At 43.4% G+C, this 8,480-nt stretch overlaps 1 protein-coding gene and 1 non-coding gene across 2 annotated transcripts in view; both read left to right on the top strand.

Annotated features, from left to right (window-relative positions):
- The first annotated feature begins 279 nt into the window (after positions 1-279).
- Positions 280-388, top strand: LOC111726774. The gene has a single exon (XR_002774474.1). It is a non-coding gene; the product is annotated as a U6 spliceosomal RNA (small nuclear RNA).
- A 509-nt stretch (positions 389-897) lies between these two features.
- The window catches only part of NCK2 (NCK adaptor protein 2), a 77,003-nt gene continuing 69,420 nt past the window's right edge, over positions 898-8,480 (top strand). The window contains exon 1 of the mRNA XM_003794313.3: positions 898-1,091. The gene's annotated coding sequence lies outside the window, so the exon portion shown is untranslated. The remainder of the gene's footprint in view (positions 1,092-8,480) is intronic.

The raw sequence follows: 8,480 nt of genomic DNA, 5'->3' as shown, positions 1-8,480 counted from the left end.
GCAGTTCTTCCTAATTAAGCTGACAACTCTTGTCCTTCCCTCTGGCAACCTCCCTGTCTATCTTCCCACCTTCAAAAGGTGTGGGTTGTTGCTGGGAGGAGGAGGACTAGAAGGGACTCAAAAGCTCAGTTCCCTGAATTAATGCCAGCTGTCCCCAAAGTGTGTGGGTGCTCACCAGCTCCCCTGTAGTGCTTGCCAGGGAATGGTAGGTGGGCAAGGTAGGTGGAGGTCTTCAGACACAAAGTATCTTTTTTTCTAGGGTGTATTGAAAATGTTGGGTTCAGTGCTCACTTCATTAGAAATACGCTAAGATTGGAAAGTACAGAGAAGATTTGCACGGCCTTTGTGCAAGGATGACATGCAACTTCGTGAATCGTTCCATGTTTTTAGCAATCTAAGTGCCCATCAGCCTATGAATAGATTAACAAACTGTGGTACATGTATACCATGGAGTATATTCAGCCATAAAAAAGATAGAGACTATATCTTTTGTGTTTACCTGGAGTTGAAACACATTCTTCTTAGGAAAGTATTTCAAAAGTGGAAAAAATATATCCAGTGTACTCAGTACTAATATGAAACCAATATATAAACAACTACTTGGCCACATGAAAGAAAAACACAAGTAATGAGGGGAGAAGAGGAAAAGAGGGAGAGGGGAGAGGATGGTGATTGGCGATTGGTGGGCCCTCACCGAATGTGCGCAGTGTGAGGGTTTCAACTACAACTTGAACTTTACCTTAGAAATGAAAACAACGTAACTTAAACATCTGTACCTTCATAATTAATCTGAAATTTAAAAAAATGTTGGTTCCAGGCAAATCACCAGTGATTTTTTAGAGTGGTTGCTAAAGTCAAGCAAGCCAGCATACCTAGATCGATGCTTCTTTTTGTGTTTTTTTTAGATTTCATGTGTTCCTCTTGTACGAGTGATGTCCCAGATTATAATTCTCTGCTGAGATCTGAGCTGGATTTGAGAATTTGGAGAGTTCCTGCAGCTTTGTAACTTCAGAGGTGTGATCAGCTGAAAAATTCATCTTTTTGAAGAGTTCTGCGTTTTGCCAGTCACCTCTCATACCTGTGTGCCAAAGGTAAGTCTGCAGGGTTCTGCTCGAAATCAGAAGAAGGAGTTGCCGGGTTTGCCTCACGTGCCTCATTTGGACAGTAGGTTTTGGAAGAGTAAAATGGCAGTGGCAAAAAATGTAGCCCTGAGTTATTGAACCCCATGAAATTTAAGCTTTCAGGGGCCCCGATTCAAAATTAAATTATCCATGTTCCTGCTTTATAGCAAGTGATGGTTTTGGCAGGAGGTAGGCAGAGTGGTGGGCAGGGATAAACCTATGAGATGGTGTGACGCTCAGCAAATCCTGCCCGGTGCACAGTTCTTGAATATGTGCTGGGTCAGCCCTCTGACCAGCTGTACAGGGCAGGGAGTACAAAGATAACTAAGAATTGCTTTGGGGGTGCTTTCAGTCTAGCAAAGGTTTGATTCCAGCCTTGATGCTAAGAAGATAAGTCTACATTACAACAGTTGCAAATAGATACAGGATTCTCAGAAAGGTTTTAGGTGTTTGTATAAAAAATATGCTCCCATGTACTACCTGCTTGCCTAACAATTGTAACTAATGCAGCATGTGGCTTCTGGGATCTAGAAGTACTATAAGAACAGATAGTGGACAAAAGTATGTCACTGTGTAACAGAAATATGTCTTAGCCTTAACAAATAGTTTGGGCCATTTGATTTTTTGTGGGGGGGACAGACTCTCAATGTCGCCCTTGGTAGAGTGCAATGGCGTCACAGCTCACAGCATCCTCAAACTCTTGGGCTTAAGTGATTCTCTAGCCTCCACTTCCCAAGTAGCTGGGACTACAGGCACTTGCCACAATGTCTGGGTAGTTTTTGTTTTTGTTTTTGTTTTTTTTTTTTAAGAATAACATATCTAGGCACATACACAGACATGCCTCATGCTTTGCTTTATTGTACTTCACAGATAATGCATTTTTTACAAGTTGAAGATTTGTGGCAACTCTGCATTGAGCAAATCTACTGGCATCATTTTTCTTTTTCTTTTTTTTTTTTATTAGATCATCATTGTGTGCATTAATTCTCTAATAGGATACAGTGTGTTACTTCTATATGCAGTTTGGAAAACTCTCATCCAGGTGGCCAACATAGCCATCATGTCTTTCTCATAATTGTTATGCTAAGACATTTATATTCAACCTTTAGACAAATTCACCTGTACCCAAATAGAATAAACTATAGGCATGATCCCCACAATATCATTCTCTTCACCCACCCTCCCCCTCCCCTATGTCTGGGTAGTTTTATTTTATTTTATTTTTTTAATTTTTAGTAGAGATGGGGGATTTACTCTTGCTCAGCTCCCAGGTTGATCTGAACCCCTGAGCTCAGGCAGTCCACCCACCTTAGCCCCCCAGAGTGCTAGGATTATAGGCAGGAGCTACCACACCTGGCCTCGGGCCATTTAATTGAAGATACGATTTACTGTCAATGATCCACTTAATTTTGGTGTTCTGTCTCACCTGGCAGTGGAAAGTGCTTTATAACAAGGTATAGCTTCACCTCCAGAGCATTGTCTCAGAAGGACCTGCAGGAATAACACCCAGTATGCTAACTCTCTTTAAAAACCATAAATTTGCTTCTACTATTTACAGACTGTTTTAAAGTATTCTTAAATCTGTAATGGTGGACTGTGAAATCTCTTGGTATGATGGTTTCTGTAAATTTACTACTTTAATATAAATTAAAATTTCCTTTTACTTGGTCTACTATTTCTACCAAAAAAACTTCATGAATATGCTCTTTCTCCTTGCCCATTTAAAAAAAAAAATCTTTGGGACTTTTCTTTTTTTGAGTTGGAGTCTCACTCCGTCAACCTGGGTAGAGTGCTATGGTGCCATTGTAGCTCACAGCAACCTCAAACTATTGGGGTCAAGTGATCCTCGTGCCTCAGCCTCCCAAGTAGCAAGAATATAGATGTCTGCCACCATGCCCAGCTAGTTTTTCTATTTTTTTCTTTCTTTTTTTTCTTTTTGCAGTTTTTGACTGGGGCCACGCTTGAACCTGCCCCCGATATGTGGGGCCATTGCCCCACTCCTTTGAGCCACAGGCACCACTCTAGTTTTTCTATTTTTTAGTAGAGATGGGGTCTCACTCTTTCTTAGACTGGTCTCAAACTCCTGAGCTCAAGTGATCTACCCGCTTTTGCCTCCCAGAGTGCTAGGATTATATGGATAAGCCACCAAACCTGGCCTTTTGAAACATTTTTAATTTTAGTTATTCTTCCTTTTGAAGTATGACATTTATAACAATATCAAATTAATATGTAGTATTTCATAAGGATGGGATTAAGTGTCTTGGTGTTTTTGCCTTGTTATCCTTTATGATTCTTTTGGAGAAAATAACACATGGTTCTATCTAAAGAGAGAGATGTTCATTATGATTTCAGGAGGTGGGTCCTCGTGTGGAATGAAGAGCTTGGCGTTCATATTTGGCAGCCTGGTTCCATACCCTCCACCTTTCTCCCTCCCCTACACCGTAAGGTCCTGGCCCTGCCTGCCTCTGGGTGTTTTGGGCCCTGGTGGTTCTAAATCCCCTCCCGCATTCATGGGGCATTCCCATTTCTCTGTTCTAGACTTGTGCAAGACAAGCACCATTGGCGTGTTTCCATTCCTGTCCTAGGAGATTTTTGTTACATAAGAACACTTCTCAAGCCCAGGATAACTCCTTTTAAAAAAAAGTCATTGAAGTGGAACCTTTTTAGACTGAGTCATTTGCAAATGTAGTCACATATCAATCCGTTTGTCAGGTTTCAAGGGAATGGAATATAAGCCAGAAATTACAGATTCTCAGATCTGATTATCAGAATTTATTAATAATTCATTAGTATTAGAATCTGACACTACTTCTTTAGAAGGTTCTTGATCATCAGTGACTTTAACAGCCCTGATGTTGTTACTGGTTTCGTTCAGAAGGTAGTGAGGTGGGGTGGGGGGCTGGGAGGCAGGAGCTGTGTGTACGTGCTTGCTCATGTACCCAGCAAACGTGCCTTACACAGCTCGGACAGTGTATGAACCACATGTAGCATGTGAGAACATGCTAACAAACATATCCATACCCATTTCATTCTAGAGGATTACTTTATTTCATAGGTTCATGAGATCCACACAAAACCCTGGCTTACCTGTTAACATTTACTTTTGTGTTTAGAAAAATGTTCATTTGGAAAATCATGAGATGTAGCAATTCATGTAATAAATAAATATCTATTGTGAGTGCCAACTGTATTCTAGGCTGTTTTTTTTTTTTTTTCTGCAGTGACTATTTTAGTAATTAAAAACAAACAAACAAAAAAAACCAAGATAAGACATAGTTCCGGGTTCCCTTTCTCATGTCTGTAGAATGGGGCTAGATAGACCCTGGCAGCTTGGGACTGTGATAACCACTGAAGTAGAGGTTCTTACAGTTCGTCTCTGGTACCCAACGCAAGGAAGAACTAACACCTGGAAAAGCCACGGCATGTTATGTTTGGAATCAGTTTAAGAATGGGGGGATTTGTTTACACAGGTATAGTAGATCTCGGCACAGGGCAGGTGAGTGGACTAGCTGGATAACCCTGAGATACCGGGTCACTTAAACAACACCAAGCATATGCGTTTGGTTAGTGGTCTTTGACGTGACATCTGGAAAAGTGACAGCGTAGTCAGCCTTATCATTTGGCATGCTGGGAAGAAACGAAAGCAGTGCTAGTCTGGCAGGATGGTGGCGGGAAGCCTGCCCGGGTGACCTTCCCAGCTGTTGGGCCCTCAAGGTTTCTATTGTGCTACCTTGAGGGGCACCCGGGCTGGGCTGAAAGAGCAGTATGAGGAGGGTGGGGGCACCTGAGGTCTCTGAGACCCTGTTTCTCAGTGGTACATTTTTCTGCCCTATATTCTTGTCTCCCCACTGAAGATAGGAGCAAAGTCTTGAGAACCTCTTCGCTCCACCCGTGGCTCCTCGGAGACAGGACACTGTGGGAAAATTGTGGTGGCAACCCCCTTCCTTTCACACCAGAGTTGTTATTTTTACAAACTCATAAGATCATGTGCTTAAATCCTCCCCTGTGCGCTTGAGAAGTGACTGTGATTCACTGTTGTTAGAGGCCGGCTGTTACTTACGAGGACGGAGCGTGTGAGGGGTTTTGTACGCTGTGTTGAAGGGTTTTTATCTTAGGAAGCACTGTTGGAGGCTTTTCTGGGAGAGAAGTGTCCTAACGGGTAGAAGGATACTGGTGTGGTGATTTCCATTCCCATCCCGATACAGACGCACAGCGACTGTGTTTAATTGAGCAGTGAGCAGGAGAACTTGAGAAATTAAGCTTGTCACTTCCATGGGTTCATAGAAATGCTAGCCAGTAATATTTCTTGTAGTAAAGTTTTGCTGTTTATCTTCATGTTAGTCTCAATTGATTTAATAAAAAAAATTCCCAGAGTATTACATACTTTAAAAAATCGCCTTCAGTTTGCTCATTATTGTATCATATCCCAGCTTTTTCTCATTTTGGACACTGTGGGTAGCTGACTTTGCCCCCACAAAGACAGTTTAGGTATTTGTCAACTTTTTTTTATCTCATGGCACACTTGAACTTAATAAACTTCCACGGTACACTTACACTATGTTGATCAAAAAGGTAAAAAAAAGAATATACTTACTATGTCTTAAATTTCTTTTGAAAATAGTTTAATGGTCTTCAAAAATTTTTGAGGCATGCCTAAAATCCTCTTACAGCACCCTGGTTGAAAATCACTGGTTTAGAAAGGCATTTCACATGCTTTGGCTCAGTCATGAAGTTTCTGGGGCTGCAGCTGCTACTGTCGGTGTGGGTCTGGAGGACTCGAAGTAATACCGAGTTTCTGCCAGAATAGAGGTGGCCACCAGAATAGAGGTGATGTTCCTTACTGCCACACACCAAGGCTTTTTCCTTATAGGGTACTGATTGTTGAGAGATGACCTCAGCCTTTGATGGCTCTTGTTTTTACAGTAGATACATCTGTGATAATTACTTAAATATTTGCCCAATAAGTATTGGCAGCTGCTAAGAAAAAATACATTGCTGCGTCGATTCCACAGTCTCCTGGCAGTGCAGTTGGTGGCAGCAGCGGTGACCGAGGGGAGCTTGGTAGCCACCTGGCACAGGGCTTGCCACCTCTTGTATGTCCTCTCTGTTCTCAAATGCAGATGTCATTGTCCCCAGTTGATAGATGGAGACACAAAGTGTCAGGAGAGCTAAAGGGAGTCACCTGGGGCCACAGAGTTGAACGTGTACAGCAGCTTTCTCACCAAGGTCTGCTGCTTGTGAGCTGTGTTCTCTGACACGCCGCGATGGTGACAGGGTAAGAACCCCTTCACTGAGTGCCTGCCTTGAACCAGAAACGTGAGGCTCTGAGACATTAAGCAACTTGGTGAAAGTCCAGGGTTCGTCTGGGTAGATCAGGCTAGGAGCTCACATCTTCCTGACCCAGAGCCTTTCCTTCTTACTGTACCATGAATTTCATTTTGTTTTATTATATTTTTTAGAAAAATACCCAGCACCTTAGTACAGTTTGGAAGAGAATCCCACTCGGAGACGTAGGGAGGGTTGTAGGAGAGCCGGGAACCTGGATGCCCTGGAGGGCCTTGCACCTCTGGAAGCCCCCGGGGTCAGCCTAGCAGTTCTGAGCTGGGCTGGGACAGAGATGTGGCCTCATGACTCCGCTCAGTTGTTCCCAAACAGGGGCCAGAGTTAGTTTGGGATTGGGGCTTCCCAAGTTCCAGTTAGACCTGAGGAATGAGAAAGTAACTGCGGAGGTGAGAGGACCCCGTATTTAATAGCTACCTCCTTTTTGCCCGGGCGTCTTCTCTTCACTTCTTAGGGCTTCCACAACACACTTTTATGGAACAAAGCTTCATAAAATTCTAGTTTTCACTGCTCATGGGGCAGTGAAATACTTGCTTTCTCATAGTTGAGGCAATGTTCAAAGTTAAGGTAAGCATTGTTCTTTTCTGCCTCAGCTAACATGTCCTAGCTGTGTGGTTCCCTAGAAAGTTGGAGAAACAAATTAAAAATAGAAAAACAAATCTGTCCCCCAAGCCCTTTTCCCCATGACAGGTTATAGAACTCGGATATGTGACGTTCCTTCCAGTTATTTCTCAACTATTCTCTGAATGGTAAGTTAGAGTTTACAAAGGAATTTTCATGAATTCTCTAATAGCAGGTAATGGGATATCCTCCCTTCTTAATTGAATAGAAGAAGAAAAAGAGCCCAGAGAGCTCCCTTTACTTGCCTGTGGCCCACACCTGAGTGCTGGGTTATGGCTGCTCTGTCCTTGTCGTACGTTAAGCATCCCTGGTCCAGGCATGTGAGTGATGAGGGACGTGAGAGAACAGCACTGAAGGAACAGGCCACACAGATCTTGAAACGAGAACACTGCTGCAGCTGGGGGTCTAAAACTAGGAGAAGTCAAGAGTGTGTTTCCTTGACTTCTTTCCTCCTGGAAAACGAAAAGTCTCCTCCGGTGCACGTGTCCCGGGGTAGGCTTTATGCAGGCTAGACCTTGTACAGGGGGTTAAAAATAAATTATTCTGCCAATGAGAGAATGTTTTATGGTTTACCATTAGAGTCTGTGGATCTGAAGGGAGCACACGGGAAACCTCAGAGTGTCTTCCGTGGGAAGCGTGTGTGGTGTTCCTGGAACACAGAAGGGGGGGGTCCCAGGGATCTGTGGCTCCACCTTCACTTGCTGCTGGGGTGCCTCGCCGGAGAGGGCACAGACAGCTTGAGTTTTACATTGCTGCCTGTTGGAATCGATTTCCCGTTGACTTTTATTGTGACATTGAAATGTTTTCTGTGGAAATGACACTGGATGTTAAAATGGTTATAAAAACATGAATAAATCAGACCATGAGAGATCACAGTTTAAGGCGAACAATTTGTGGTACTGTGTTAACAAGCAGTCTGTTCACAAGATGCAAGTTTTGGATGGAAACAAGGAACCCTCAGTGCTTGCTGGGGCAGAAGATGACTGTGCCCTCCTGCCGAGTAGCTGTGGAGGCTAGCCCCAGTCACCCTGGAAGTGACACATGCCTTCTCAGCTTCTCAGAGTCACACCTGATGGACAGTCGCACTGACAAGTTAATTGGTGAGATTTGAACTTGACTGCTATCTGCAGGGAGTCAGGATAACCCTAGTTTCGTATCTGGCTATGGCTATTTCCTGACCAAAGCCCTATTCTGTGACCTTTCTGTCTGAAGGTTTATTCAGCATTAACAAGCTGTGGTCAGGAGCAGTCCCTGGCCAGCAGGGGTGTCTCTCCTGAGTGTGGTCAGGTAGCCTCCACCTCCAGGGACTTGGGCTGGGAAATGAGGATGGTGGTGGTGGGCTTCTGGAGTTGGCTTTTTTTTTTTTTTTTTAGCAGTTTTTCTAAGAATTTTCACTAG

This window comes from Otolemur garnettii, unplaced genomic scaffold, assembly GCF_000181295.1.
Source record: "Otolemur garnettii isolate 467f Iridium unplaced genomic scaffold, OtoGar3 scaffold00079, whole genome shotgun sequence".
NCBI lineage: Eukaryota > Metazoa > Chordata > Mammalia > Primates > Galagidae > Otolemur > Otolemur garnettii.
Note: the sequence above shows the minus strand (reverse complement) of the source record. Positions and strands in the feature narration are given on the sequence as shown.